This window comes from Thamnophis sirtalis, unplaced genomic scaffold, assembly GCF_051295495.1.
Source record: "Thamnophis sirtalis isolate CommonGarterSnake01/CBP01778 unplaced genomic scaffold, rThaSir2_p1.2 scaffold_11, whole genome shotgun sequence".
Lineage (NCBI taxonomy): Eukaryota > Metazoa > Chordata > Lepidosauria > Squamata > Natricidae > Thamnophis > Thamnophis sirtalis.
Window position 1 is genome coordinate 27,614,828 of NW_028261391.1, and position 16,392 is coordinate 27,631,219.

Here is a 16,392-nt window from a genome sequence, read left to right on the forward strand (position 1 = left end):
AATCTTATGGCTATATCTATGTAGTTTTCCTGGAAAGTTACAAAAGTAATTTGCCATTGATTTCTTTGCCATTTGATGGTGGTGGTGATAGTGGTTGGTACCTTGCATTGAGATTTCCTGGTAGAAATAGAAATAGAATAACAGAGTTGGAATGGACTTTGAAGGTGTTCTAGTCCAACCCTCTGTTTAGGCAGGAAATACACTTCAGACAAATGGATATCCAACATCTTCTTAAAAACTTCCAGTGTTAGAGTATTCACAACCTCTGAAGGCAAGTTATTCCATTGATTAATTGTTCTAACTGTCAGGAAATTTTTCCTTAGTTCTAAGTTGCTTCGCTCCTTGATTAGTTTCTATCCATTGCTTCTTGTTCTCCCCTTGGATGCTTTGGAGAATAGTTTGACTTCCTCTTCTTTGTGGCAGCCCCTGAGAGCTTTATCCAAGCACTAACAAAACTTTTTGAGCTCAGCCAAGGTCAGTTAGTAATGCCTTATGTCATACAAGAGGAACTCGAATAACCATCTCTTATGTAGTAAGACTGGACTAGGCAAATAAATACTCAAAGCTGGCTGAAGATCCTTTTATATTGTTCTTGGAGTCCCCAAGACTTCAACAGCCAAATATCAGAATCACAGCTTCCTATCATTTTCTGGTTAAAAAAACCACAAAACTGTATCCCCATAATTTTTTAAAAATTAAAGAACTTTTTTAAAAATCCAGAAAATTTTGATCTACCCATGCATATGGACTTTTTGCATCTCTCACTGTGGCCCACCCTTTCTCTGCCAAAACAATCTGCAGTCTCCTTGAAAAAGTGGCTGTAGAACTTCTTATATCCATATCAAACATTTGGCTTCCAATTTGGTATGCAATTATTTGGATTCTGCCTCAACTTGGAACTGTGTTTGCTTGAGGCTTAGACTTTGTCTGAAGTGAATCCATCTTTGCTCCACCACTTGAATGAATATTCTTATACATGGCTGAAATGTTGATATCTTTTCCCATGAATGCATATCTCTTCTTTCCACATAAAGTTGACAATATGTATAGACGACTTTATATAGCAATAACAATAGCAGACATATACCACATCACAGTGCTTTTACAGCCCTCTCTAAGCAGTTACAGAGTCAGCATATTGCCCCCAACAATCTGTGCCCTCATTTTACTGACCTCAGAAGGAAGGAAGGCTGAATCAACCTTGAGTCTGGTGAGATTTGAACTGCCAAATTGCAGGGTGAAACTGACTACCCATCTGGCATTCACACAATCAAGAAAATGGTTGTATGGAAATTCCAAGGAATGTGCAATGAAAGCTACTCAGCTTCTCTAGCATTTTCTTTTGTATATTTTAGGCTACAACATATCTTATAAAGTGAATATACTACTATTATGGAAAGTTTTGTTAAAACAGGAAAAACAGACTTTAGGTCAGTAGCTTAACGTCATCTCAACCATAAAATTCCAATATATTGATTAAATCAAATCTTGGTGCTTCTAACCATCACCCCCCCCCCAAAAAAAAGCAACAAACTGCTGAAAGCTGAAATAGTCAATTGATGTAAACAATCTGATTATTTCCATCCATCTTTTAGGAGGAAAAACTTTCTATTTATTTCAAAAATGAATGTTTTATTTTTGTATTGTCACTCACAAGCCTTCTACAATTTTAATTATCAATGGTGTAGCATTTTACATAGTGAATGACAAAACCTATTAATCAGATACATACTTATTGCTCCAAACTGTGCTCACATTTTAATTCTTCTATGTCAGTTGTACAGTATTTCATAAACTCTTAAAGGGAACATGTAAATAAGATGTTACACATAGCTAAATAGGGGTTTAATCTGCTGCTTGCAATAAAAAATGGTATCATACTTTCAACCTTAAGTATTTATTTTAGGTATGCTATTAAAGTTCTTCCTTTCGTCTTTTTCCTTCTTCATTTTTTCTGTAAGTTTATCCAATGCATTTTTTTTCACATTTGAAGATTTTCTTTTTTCTTTTTCTTTCTTTTCTTTCTTTTTCTTTCTCTCTCTCCCCCTTCCTCCCACATCTCTCTCCCTCTCTCTCTCTTTCTCTCACTCACTCCCTCTCTCTTTCCTCTGCCATTATAGAGATGCAGCCACTGTAGTTTCCATGGTAAGTTTATTTTTTCAAATAGATGTTCTCTTTTAAAAAATTAACTTGTAAATGTTTTATGATTTCTAAGGTTCTTTTATACTTAAATGTGAAACCCTAAAGGGATTTACATAAATCTCTAAAGTAAAATGGAATAGATGTTAGCACATGGGTCTAAATTGCTCAGCCTACTGCAGAAGTTGATTTTTCTATTTGTAGCAGAATAATGAAGCTTATCTCCTTTTTAAAAAATTCAGGTCAAAATGATGCATCTTTATTGACCTTCTTTAACAGTATAGACTATTTTTTTAAACAAATGAGTCTAGCAGACAGGCAATGACCTGTAAGACAAGTTAACAGTTATATGAAATGTATGTTGATCCTGCTTGACCTAAACACAGATGTTCCTCCCTTTTCCTAGCCATAGATTTAATGTTGTACATAGTATTTTTCTTGTTCAAAGGACTAAATGGTTCCAAACAGAATATTTCCACCAAATATCTTTTAAGGTTCATCCACATTTATTTTCCCTTCTATTTTTTCCCACCCTTTAAGGTCCTTTCACAAAGAAGATCAAAAGGCAGCTTTTCCTGCAATCCTCTGCAGGTGGTCAGTGGAAGCTTAACTGTTAACAGAGCTCTCTAAATCTGAATGTCTTGTTTTACAGGCCATTATAGCATAGTGTTATTACAAGCCTCCCTTTATTACCATATTTGGAACCATTTTGTTTTCAGTGAAAATTTAAACATTTTACAGGATTCAGGAATGAAATGGAAAATGAATTATCAGTTTAATTTCTCTGATTTCAGCAAAGAATGAAATAAAGTGATTTTGCATATTTGCAAATGTCAAGCAGGCTTTACAACAAAATATGATGATTACCTTGTGGTTTACTATATTTTTCATAAGAAAATCAGGTCAGGTTTAGAGTGCAAAGAAGACAATATTTTCAGTTATTAACTATTTCACATTTTAATATTCCTCAAGAGCACTAGTCTTTAGATCAACATACAAAATATATCTATCATTTATCTGTACCTTTGTGGATGAAACTTTTGTGAACTGTCATAAGAATTAAGAAAACATGGGCACAGTAAAGCAGCTAACTCCAAATAGCATCCAAAATTAAATCAGATTCCGAGGCAAAGGATTCCTCAAAGTTCCAATTTATTTTTTAAAAAAAGCCATGTTGCCACATCTGGGACAACACGAATCTAAAAGCTTCCAGGTTTTCCCCATCCAGTTGAAAGTTCAAGATCCTGCCCCAACCCACAAGTTCATCACATGGTCCAATCTTCCACTGCCATGAAGACATATTCCTCCCATCCAGTTCCAGCCAGGTGCAGAGACAAAGATGACCTTGAGTTTCTAAGAAGAATGTTATTATGGCTATTACCCAACTCCATATAATCCCCCCTCCCATTTTCCCACAATAGAAAGTATGGCAAGCCTGAAATCCAAAAGAAAAGATGGCTTGCAGGCATGACAGCTAGATTGCGTCCCAGCTAATGGTAGAGCTACCACAATCTGCTGTTGAAATCTGAGGTATGCTGTCCAGATGGCAGCAAAGAGTTGGAATTCTCTCCATCTCTGTGCTGACACCTATTGATTATAAATATTTATGATGCCAAATCAAAATGTCTGGAGACATGTTTGGGAAGTGAAAATTCCAGTGATAGATCAAGAAGATTCACTTGAAGCAAGAAAATGATGTGTTTTTACTTCCATTGATCTATTGTCATCTTTACTCCTTCCTATGTATATTTTCTATGTACCATTTGGTTGCTATAATAGATATGCTCATTGAAGAAGGTATCGCTCTGAGGAGCCCTTCAGAGTAACACTCATAAGGCAGTTGTTAGTTTGGCATTCAGCCACAGAGAACCATATTTTGCATGCACAATGAAATGATTGCTCTGGACAGCAGGTTGGAAGTTGAAGCAGATGGGCTGCAATTTTTTGCCAACCAACCCATCAGTCAAAGCAGCTGTTTCATTTTACCTTTACTTGAAGGTGTTCTGTAGTTGAAGTCCTATCCAATCAGTTTCACTTATTTAAAAAATGTCAAAGCAACCCATCAATAACTAACACTGCAAACAATAACTAAGCAGCTGCACAAATTAACTCATCCCTGTCATTCCCACTTTGATAAGATGTATTGTATCTCTGTTATATCATTTCACAATTTGCATCTACAAATTTTAATATACGCATGCAAGCCTCCCTCAGCTTTTTATATGGAACTACTTTATATGACAGTCCTTATGTCACATGGATATATGTGTCTGTAAATATTATGCATTCCTGCTTGAAATAGTTTCATAACAAAATTGGTGACACAAGTCATATCTGTGTAATGGCAGAATATATGCTTTCCATGCATATTTGCTCAGGTTTAGCCAATGGCACCTCTATTACAGGTATTTTTTTTTAAAAAACTAAGTGGCCTGTAACAAACAAAAGGGAGGTGAACATAGAAGATATTGAGTAATAACCTGGTTTTTAATCAGCCTCTTGTGAGCCTTAAAATTGTATTTGCTTTTCTCCATTTTTCAAACTTCATGTGTGGGCATGTTCATGAGAACTAATTCTTAGAAGTAGAGAGTGGCAAATTTAGGGTGCTGTAGTTTTAACATAAGTCATGTAGGTGGAACCTGATTTTTTAGATTAATTTTTCCTCTTTCTTTGGGGCATTTTTATTGATTTCCTAAAGAAGGTTAATGATGGTTAGAAGAATGCAAGATTTAATGTATATAATATGAAACAGAACCTAGGGAAGTTTCAGAATGGGGAACACAGGTAGTCCTTATAGTTCATTTAGTGACTGTTTGAATTTACAATGGTATTGGAAAGAGGGATTTATGACTGTTTTCAGTTACAGCCATTGCAGCATTCCCCATGATCATGTGAACAAAATTCAGATGCTTGGCAACTGAATCATATTTATGACAATTGCAGTGTCCTGGGGTCATGTGATCACCTTTTGTGACCTTCTGACAAGCAAAGTCAATGGGGGAGCCAGATTTACTTAACAACATTTTATTAACAACTGCAGTGATTCACCTAACAACTGTAGCAAGAAAGGTTGTAAAATGGGACAAAATTCACTTGACAACTGTCTCCGTTAGCAACAGAAATTTTGGGTTCAGTTGTGGTTATAAGTTGAGGACTATCTGTGGATGAGTTCTCTGTATCCCTGCATAATTTTACCATTAACCCATGCACCTCTATTACAGGTATTTTTTTAAAAAAAACTAAGTGGCCTGTAACAAACAAAAGGGAGGTGAACATAGAAGATATGTTTGGGGAAAATTTTCAGAGACTTGCTAGCTTATGCCCCAAAGCTTCCTTTGCATGCCATTTGAGGTTGTTGTGAAAATTATAGCACAAAGGAAAATGCACAGCAGTAACTTGCCATGAGCAGTATCACAATCAACTGAGATCAGCCATTACTTGATGCTTAAATCTGATCTCACACTCTTTTCTGCTATCTACTTTTCAATGGGCAGGAATTTGGTGAGAGCCCTTTTTTAACACTATCAAAGAGCTTATTAGAATGGATTTACATCCTCTCCAGACCTCTGTATACTTAATGACACCAATAAGATACCTAATGCTCATTCCACAAATAACATTTGGATTAAGGCAGCATTAATTCAGTGAAACCTAGAAATGTTGCGCTGAAGCAGTAGGAAGAAAAAATAAAAAAAAATCCCTCTTTTGGACATTGTTCACAGAATACAGCATTGTTCTTATCTTGCTTAACAGAAGAAAGGGGTGAACATGAAAGACCTGGATTGCTCTGAAGAAAAGTAAATGGCACTTCTAAAAAGGTTACGCACATGAATATTAAAGACCTGTGAAACTGACATTGCTTTTCAGAATAGCCCCTGGAAGATTAAAGGTGCATGTTATTGAGTGTAAATAATAAGTAGCTTTCTATATACTTGGCATGCTTCCCCTGATGAGGAAATCATGAAAGGATAAAGTTGAATCATGGATACAGTCTGAAATAGGTTTATTTCTTTTCTGAGACCAACAAGTTTGGGCACAAATTGAATTAAGTCCTACAGTTCCTAAAGAACATACACCAGATGACAGAGTACAAGTTCAAGGAACAGGTTTCTTCATGAATAGGCACTTACTAGGGAATATAATATTTCTCACTAAGAATGTTTTCTGGAAGCTAGCAGTCAGAATACTAGTGAAGTCCTAACATTTTAATCTTTTTAAGCTCTCAGTCCTAAACAGGCAGTGCTGAATATCGTCTAGCAATCAGTCTTATCAATTGAATTACCATATTTTTTGCACTATAGGACATACTCCCCTCCCCAAAAAAAGTCGGTGGAAATATCTGTGTGTCTTATAGAGCAAATATTGTGGTGGTGGGAGGGGATTGGTGCGGCAGTGGCATTTGCCACCGCCGGGGAATGCTGGAGGGAATATTGGAGCCTTTGCTGCTGAGGAGCTGATTGGTGGTTGGATTGGCCTCTCAGAATACCAGAATTCTGCCGATGAGTTGTTCTTGCCACTGCCACTGCCTATCACTGCCCATTCATTGCTACCCATTTGCCACTGCCTGATCGCCGCTGCCCACTCACTTCCGCCTATTGCTAGGCGGTGACAAATGGGCAGTGGTGATTAGCGACGATTGGCAGCGGCGAATGGTCAATAATGAACAGGTGATGATAAGCGGCAGCAGCAGTGGCAATCTCCACTTCCTAGAACAGCTGATCAGCGGTATTCTGGGATGCAAATCCAATTGTCAATCAGCGGCTTGGCAGCGAAGGCTCCAGCATTGCCTGGAGGCAGCTGCAGTTCAGCTCAGTTAACCAATGGTGGGTGCAATGGAGCAGAGCACTGACAAGCCATGTTCTGGGGCAGCGATAACATGCTGAAGCTGACCAGGCTGTTTAGCCAGATGAATGCCGGATGGACGCTGGGAGACAGAAGATTTTTTCCCCCTTGTTTTCCTTCTCTAAAGCTAATGTATGCCTTATAATCTGGAGCATCTTATATATGCAAACTATATGGTAATATATAAAGTTATAAATTAAATAAGTAAGTAGAAATACCAGAGCACATGCAAACTATAAACCTATGCAAAGAACTACATTATATTCTATTTTAGGCTTCAAAAGGCTAGCAAAGCTAACTTTTAATTGCATTGCGCTTACCAATATTAAATTTATGATGAAAATTCCTTATTCAGTAAAGATTCATTCCCAAACAGAACACGTTTGTCCCTCCATTTTTTGACTTTCAACAGCTACCTGTGTTTTCTTCTTCTGGTTATTTATTGTTGAAAGGCTTTGATATTAAACCAGCCTTAATCACTCCAGAATGTAATAATTCCTGACAAAAAGTGATTCTAAGAAATTAGGCATGTCATAATTCGCATATCCTTGCTATTTCAAATAAATATAAACACAAAACGTGTTAAACACAGCAATTCACATAAATGCATATTTTATCAAAGGGCATGTAGACTCTGGGCTAAGGTCAAATAGCATCTGGACACCTGTATTCATAAGAGATACTCTATATAGAAGGAAAAGAAATTCCATGGTGTCTACTGATTTTTTACTTATGATATATAGAAGGCTGTGATTGGTTCAAGTTTCTTCATCTACAGCAGATATGGAAAGCTTTTTAGGATTTGAAAAACTGTAAGAAGACATACAGAAACCTTGGTGACACATTCAATTTGCTAGAGGACAACATTGAAAATTCTTCATTACCTATCAGCTTTCTTATCCAACCTTCTCTTTTTCTATAGTTATTAGTAGAACTAAACATCATTCTTTTTTGCTTTCTCTTAACTAATTCTCTGGACAGCAAGAGAAAAATGAGAATGTTCCTTGGAATCTATGGCCAAGAGAAAAACTAAGGGCCACATGCCCTCTATTTTTCTTATTTGTGTTTATATAAAAGTCACACTTTTATATAAACACAACTGTGTTTGTCTGACTGGCGACCACCCGGAGGAGGGCCCTCTGGAACGAGCTCCCCGTGGAGATTCGGACCCTCACCACCCTCCAGGGTTTCCACAAAGCCCTTAAAACCTGGCTGTTCCGACAGGCCTGGGGCTGATGAGTTCTTGTCCCCTCTCGAATGGTGTGGCTGTTGATTGTTTTTAAATTGTGGTATTGTTTTGTCCATGTCTTTTTTTTCCCTATTTGTATCCCCTCTCCCCCCCCCCCGACTTGGTTTGTGAGCCGCCCTGAGTCCCTTCTGGGAATAGGGCGGCATAGAAATATAATAAATTAAATTCAATTCAATACATTCATAGAGTCAGAAATTGGAAGAATCTAACTATATCATCAAATCAAAGAGCTAGAAAAATGGGTGGAAAAGCACAACCAAATACACAAAGTCTCAGAATTGAAAGTCTCAGCACATACAGAAATTTAGTGCAGAAATTAAAGTATTCTCAAAAAATGTCTATCCAGATTCTTTATGAATATAACTAAATGAGTCCATCACTAAGTTTCTGTTAACATTAGGAAAAATTTCCTGGAAGCTGTTTTCTTATAAATTAGCATTAGTATTGCTAAAGGACTTCAGGTCCTTTAGTAATAACAAAAACTCATTTTTTGTTCTTAAGGTCAAACATACACAGTTCCTCCATATTCTCCTTGCAAGACTTTATTTCAGCTATGTGAGTTTATCATTGAAAAATAGCATATGGTTTTAATTCTGATGTTCTATCATACATATCGCCATCACTCTGCTGTCTTGTTGCATGTCGTTCATTCTGCCTATTTCTTTTTTAAAAAACTTTTAGGAAGAAGTTTCTCATGAAGTCTGCTTGGGAACCCGGGAAAGCTACAGATAATAAAAGAGAACATAGTCATGTCTTTATAATTAAATTAAGTACAGTAAGTATTTCCTCATATTGTTTTCTCTTCTTGAAAAAAAATATGGAAGCAATTGTTTTTTCATCTAATTGAATGACACACAGGGAAAAAAATATTAGGAACATTTTTTTTTCAAACACTACATGTTTTTCTCCACTAAATTAAAAATGAATAATGATTATTGTCTCTTGTGACCCAGAAGAACCAGCAATATTATAATATAATATGATATGATGCGATGCGATAATATAATATAGTATAATATAGTATAATATAGTATAATATAATATAATATAGTATAATATAGTATAGTATAATATAATATAATAATATAATATAATATAGTATAATATAGTATAGTATAATATAATAATATAATATAATATAATATAATATAATATAATATAATATAATATAATATAATATAATATAATATAATATAATATAATATAATATATAATATAATATAATATAATAATATAATATAATATAATATAATATAATATAATATAATATAATATAATATAATATAATATAATATAATATAATATAATATAATATAATATAATATAATATAATATAATATAATATAATATAATATAATATAATATAATATAATATAATATAATATAATATAATAGTAATACAATACAATACAATAATATCAGAGTTGGTAGAGACCTTGGAGGTCTTCTAGTCCAACCCCCTGCTTAGGCAGCAAACCCTACACCACTTCAGACAAATGTTTATCCAACATCTTAAAAACTTCCAATGTTGGAGCATTCACAACTTCTGGAGGCAAGTTGTTCCATTGATTAATTGTTCTAACTGTCAGGAAATTTCTCCTTAGTTCTAGTTTGCTTGATTAGTTTCCACCCATTGCTTCTTGTCCTGCCCTCAGGTGCTTTGGAGAATAGCTACCCTATGAATCTACAAGTGGAAGACAGCATAGTGTAGCCTTTGAAGTCTTAGATTACGAACAGGAATACCAGGTTCAATCCACTTTCCGGGATATAAATTTCAGGGATATATGACTTTGAAGCAATCAGGGTTTGTTTACCTGATCTACAGTACTTCATGAAATTGCTGTATAGATAATAATTAGATAAACAAATACTAGGTTTATTATTTTGAATTTAGAGAATAAAATAAAGTACAATGTAAACCTGTCTTTGATTAAAACAAACAATGGCAATTTCTTACAAATCTTACCATCATTTTTGACACACAGTTTTGTTCCCACATAATAGAAGTTCCCAGAGAAATTGCTTTAAAACCAGATGTGCATAAACTGCGGCGTCCTGATAGAAAGAGGCAATTTAGAACTTCAGGCAAAATTACTCTTAGTTTAGTTTTGTTTCGTTTAGAACCTGATCAGTTTTCCATCATCATCTACTCTGGTTCATGCTACTGCATTACAAAATATTATGTACCTCAGGGATTTCAAATTCAAGGCCCAGGAGCTGGAGCTGGCCCCAGGGTACCTTGGAAACAGTGAAGGACTGACCTGGGTGACTCTGCCAGCAAAAATGGAGCTTTAGAAGGCCACAGACGGCCTACCCGAACTCTGTTTTCACTGGCAGAAGGTTGTAGGAATCTGTCACAGGCAAAAATGGAGCTTAGGAGCCCATTTTCACTGGCAGAGTGCTCGGGTCACCACAGCCCCCCCCCCCCAAATGACATTGAGCTGGCCATGCCCACTCTGGCCACACCCACCCACCCCCTCAAGGTCAAACACAAACCTGATGCAGCCCTCAATGAAAGCAAGTTTGACACCTATGGTCTACCTCTATATAATATAGACTGAGAAAAGTCATTATTATATTCCATCCTTTATACATGATTTCCTGCTTTCTATTTTCCTCATAACAGCAAACCTACAAGTTCTTGGGCTGAGTGAAAGTAACTGGCCCAAAGCCACCCAGCCAGTTTTCACGTCTAAGGGAGGCCTAAAACCCATCTTCTGGATTCTAGGCCAGCTCCTTATCCACTAACCAAAGGCATCACCTTTTTGTAGCATTTATTTCTGTGCTGGCCTGCATCTTTAATTATGATGTCAAAATGCTTTCTGCATCATTTCATCATCATGTAAATAATGCAATTACATAACTGCATCATTATATTTTACACAGGTAATTCATTTGTTTGCATCCTGATGTTATTTGCCTTCTTGCCTCTGTCCTGCAAAGACCCATGTACATCCTGATTCTACCTATGACGAAGAAAGCTTGATACGAAGGAACACAAATGTACTATTTTTCCCTTGGTGCCTTTATAGTTTCTATGTTTTGTTTCATTTTTAAAATTGATTAGGATATAAAATTTTATTGGATTTTAATAGGTTGATTGCTTAACTAAATTGCATTGTTGTTTTTTTAATGTTGTGCCAATTGCCTTGGGCAAAAAGGCGGTTTATAAATAAATAAAGGAGAGAGGAATTCTGGATAGAGACATAATTTGAAATGATGTTTCAAATGGTACAGCATTTTTTCATTTAGAAAATCCCTTTTCTATCTCCAAATAACATTCCAAAGCAAAACAACTCAGTGTTACCTCTGAGTAAAGAAGCTTAACATTATTTTTGAAAATTAACAATGTTTTGCAATCTGGTTTGGATTTTAAAAAATCAATTTATTTATAGAGTTCCAAAATCTATGAAATAGATATGAGGCTGGGAATTAACAGTACTAGTAGCAGAGCTCAGAATCATCAAATTGACACATTTGCAACTGAAGTTCATAGGTAGGTTATCAATATGGCTAAAAGTTTTCTCTCTTTCCCTAAGTAATGCTATTGAGAAAAGCTATAATGTTGTACTTACCCCAGAGCTGATAAAGCTGCAGAAACTTCTTTCTCAATTCTTTGAGTGCTGCTTCCAGAAATTGTTGGCAAACTTTAATATTTAATGAGACAAGGAAAGCTAGCTCTTATTAATTATAATAACAAGGGACATGTGAAAACTATTCAGTCCTGTCCAAAAGTGTGAGGCTTCCAACCAGTTTCACCAGATGAGTGGGACAAAAAGGCACAATAATGGAACTGGACTGTGCTATAAATAGGGCTCATGTTTAATACTTGTCAGTTACTGGGATTCTAACAGCTTTGCTCATTCCTGCAAACATGGTAGTATAAAATAATTTATCTGAGAGCTGGATTCTTGAATCACAGTCTGAGATTCCGCCCAAGAGAAGCTGATATTAACTGTGATAGTGAAAAAAACTTCCAAAGTAACACCAAACAAGCAAGCAACCCCAAAACAAAGAACACTAAAACAAACAAGCAATAGTTAAGATGAATTAAAAAATTCAATTTCTGTAAAATATTTTTGGAAAATTGTGATGTCAAATGGTCAGACATGGTAAGACCCATGTACAAGCTAAAGATAATCTGATGCAGGGACGTGCAATCAGGGGAGGCAGGGGAGGCAGAGCCTTACCACTATCATCAAAAGAAAAAAAATGTAAAAGGAAAAAGGCAAGAGCTGAGGTCAGGCTGAGCTAGTTGCTGCTAGAGTCACCATGGATGACTCTGCTTAGTGCTTAACTGTTTAAAAAAGCCTCTAAAAAGTGCCTTCTACAGGAGGCGGCAGGAGAACGAGGTGCCTCATCTAGTCTGACTTTATGATCACTCGAGCAGAGCTAAGCAAGGGTTAAAACCCAAAAAATTCCTGACGTAGATGAGGCACGTCATTCTCCTGCCTCTTGTAGAGGGCATTTTTTAGAGGCTTTTTTAAACAGTTAAGCAGAGTCATCCACACGGTGACTCTGGCAGCAACTAGCTCAGCCTGACCTCAGCTCTTGTCTTTTTCCTTTTACATTTTTTTTTCTTTTCATGATGGCAGGCAAGAGCAGAATTGAAATCCTCTCTGAAACAGCTGGAAAAGGTACATGTGGCTCAGAGGGAGCGGGAGGAATTCAAACTTTATCCTCCTGGTGCAACTTTGTGTGTGTGTGTGTGTGTGTGTGTGTTTGAGAGAGGGGGGAGAGAGCATATTGAGACAGTTCTTTAATTTATGCACTACGTAACACTCTAATACTATGCCTTTGGGTCTTCTGAAATTTTAATTATCCAATCATAAGCAAAAACAATGTTTTCAGTAGAATGAATTTCCACTTCTACTTACACCTGCCAGCCAAAATGCTGCTAGTGGTATTGCTAACATGGGCTGAGGAGGAAAACCTAAATTTTCTGAATCCTGGTGCAATTTTGTGTGTCTGTGTGTTTGAGAGAGGGTGGAGGGAGGGAGAGAGGGAGGAAGGATGGGAAGGGAGAAGAAAAAGAAAAAGAAAGAAGGAAACTTATTTAGCAAAGGAGAAAAACAAATGCTGTCACTTTAAATTGGAACTGAGCATGCCTGGCTGTTGAATTCTGGGAGTTGAAGTCCACAAGTCTAAAAAAATTGCTGCCTCACCAGCCATAAAACTCACCGCACATCACTGATCTGATGGATATATCACTGATGGATATTGTAATATGAAGATAATATGAAGTATCTGCCTGCTTATGGTGGTTAAGTAGAAGTTGTAATTTTTCTTAGGGCTGCATTAGATGGAGTACAAGTAATAAGCAGAGTCTAAACATGTTGCTGAAACTGAAATAGATTTATATTTTGTCAAAAGGAACTAACTTCCTAAACTTGAAAGCAATTTTCTTTTCCCTCTGTTGAGCCATCATGGACTTCAAAGAACCCAAAATCCAAAACAAAACCATGAAACCCAGAAGCAGGACTAAGATTAAGATGTGATGAGGGTGCCAATAAACGAATGATAAATTATTAAAGCATGATTGGAAATATTGCCATTTTTCACAGCTGTCACTTTAAGTATAAAGGCATCAGCACATTAAACTAGTTACTGCTTTTTCATAATTGAGACTTTAGCTGCTAGCTGTGCCCTCCAGCTTTCCATTAATCATTGGGACTGAAGTTCAAGCACAATGACAGCTTAGAAGGCATTAAGTGGGTGAGGTATTTTCCAGGTACAGTTTGGAAAGGCCTTTTAGTTCTCTAATCCTCAGCTAATTGTTTTTCCAAGGTCCTTAAACAAAATCTTTTCCCTTCATCTCATAGTGATATAATTGCCCATTCCTTTCTTTTCTTGTAATCTATGTCTACTTTTTGCCTGTTATAAAATTGATAGGGTGTCTATTTGTTGGTTCCAAAGAACAGGTGCAAAAGTACAATGATATGCAAAGCTGTAACCGATACTAACCAAGGAAACATTGATTAGGTTGGCTGGAAAAGAATACTTCCTGTCTCCTTATTCTAATCATACCATTTAATTTATCATGAAAGGAGCAAGATGGCCTAAATGTCTCAGTGTGTAGATATGCGTATGTACAGTTTCTATTCATTTCCTATCCAAGGAGGAGATTTATTTATTTTTGATTTTTTTCTCCTGATCTGACTATTTACTCACAACGTACAGGAACTATACACAACTGACCAATAAGATTTCAACTGCACTCTTAAGCCTGGCCTGAATCATCTCTCTCGCTCTTTTTTTTTCTCAGTGTGTAAAGGGCTGTACATCAGAACTTAATGGATATGCCAAAACATTCTTCCTTTTGTATAACAGATTATCAAGTGCATTGAGATTCATTAATTATGTCATCTAATTGGATTGAGGCAGGTGCAAAATACCTCAGATGAAGTGGTCACTGGCAGGAAGGCCAGAGCGCAAGCTTTTCTATTAGAAACCAGCATGTCTCCAGACTGCTGGAATTACTTTGTACTTATTGATTAATGGCCATAATTTATTACAGTGCAGAAGATCTTGCATTGAGTTAAATGTGTGATTAATCAATTTTCCATCAAATTATGAACAGCCGCACAGTTGCCAGAAAGAAAATACCAAGCGAATTTTTCCCATGGCAATGAGAATATAAGGTAGAGGGACTTCTGTCTGAGAGGAAGTAATAGATGTCTATCACATCTATAATATTTCCTGCCACACTGATAAATGCTCACCGCCACCAACAGGCCACAGGTAGGAGTGATTGAGAGATGGCTGAATGTAGTTTGTAGCAGCCTTTTTGTCTGTCTATAATAAAATAGTCCTTAAACACATTTCAAAACAGTTTATTAATGCAAAATGCATTTCTGCCTTCAGCTGGAAATATATCATTGTTAAGTCAACAATACTATATTATAAACCGATAATTGATATTATGGGAAGGAAAGGGGAAAGAAAATCCCTAGGCAATGTAGAGATGAATTTGAGATTTGTATGTACAGTACCTCATTTTTATTTTCCATCAGAATGTCAGCTCCACATAACTAATTGATGTCACTTCCAATCTGCTAATAATTCACATAACATGGGTAGCCAGGGAATACTCAGTGCTTAGGCCAGTTGATGTTAAAAAGGCCCTGTGGTACTTCTACATCTCTGATTCTAAAGAAACAACAAACTTGCTTCTGCTACTAAGCCGTGCCTGTGGTAACGCTTCATTGATCCTGCAAGGAATTTTCTGAGCTCATTATTTGACAGTTTCTCAAAACAGAATGGTAGACAAAGAATATTGTGGACGTCACCCCACTGAACATTAAAAGTATACCACACAAACAGAACACACTCACTGTTGAAGATGCAGCAAGAAACTGAACTATCTTCAACAGAATTTCACAATCTCCAACAGTGACTTAGAACCCCATATAATTTTAGGTCTCACTTCAGTGAAATTCAAATTTCTTTACCACTGGTTCTGTGGGCATGGCAGGGAAAGAATATTTCAAGTTCTCCATTCCCACCCCACTCTGGGACCAGTCAGAGGTGGTACTTGCCGATTCTACGAACTATTCAAAATTTCCGCTACCGGTTCTCCAGAACATGTCAGAACCTGCTGAATTTCACCCCTGCATCACCTCCTTGGAAGATCTATATCTTGGACAGAATTTATATGTCTTCAGAATTCCATTGAGAGCTGTAAGTAAACTGTCAAGTAGATCCAGTGAAGGGAAATTACGAGTTTTATCTTTATCTCAGCAAATATGAACATTTGAAAACTTGTAAATTTACAAAGTTGTAAATTTGTAAAACTTTCTCTTTTCACTGTTGAAGTACTGAAGTTTGCAGGTATAGCAGTCATTGTTCTCATTTGAGATGGGAATGAGTCTGCATATAGATGGGAGGTTGAACAATTGGTTCTGTGGAACAACCGGAACAATCTGTAGCAGAACACTGTAGAGATAAGAGTGGATTTTAGGAAAAGTCCTCTTATTCTACTACCTCTTATTTTATTAGACAACACATTATTAACAGTACTTCCAGGTTTTGGGTTCTATAATCTCTCAGGATTTGAAATGGACACTCAACTTTAGAACCATAATTAAAAAGGCAGAACAATGAATGTTCTTTGTGTGCCAATTCAGAAAGTTCAGACTTCTCCTGGAGCTGTTGATACAGTT

General features: G+C 36.3%; 1 long non-coding RNA gene across 2 annotated transcripts in view; it reads right to left on the reverse strand.

Moving 5' to 3' along the window:
• The window catches only part of LOC148043579 (uncharacterized), a 53,288-nt gene that overhangs the window by 12,333 nt on the left and 24,563 nt on the right, over nucleotides 1-16,392 (reverse strand). The window contains exon 3 of one of the 2 annotated variants that reach the window (XR_015698096.1): nucleotides 8,395-8,952. The exons of the other annotated variant lie outside the window; for it this stretch is intronic. This is a non-coding gene — a long non-coding RNA (uncharacterized LOC148043579). Of the gene's footprint in view, nucleotides 1-8,394; nucleotides 8,953-16,392 lie in introns of those variants that run through there. 2 annotated transcript variants of the gene reach the window in all.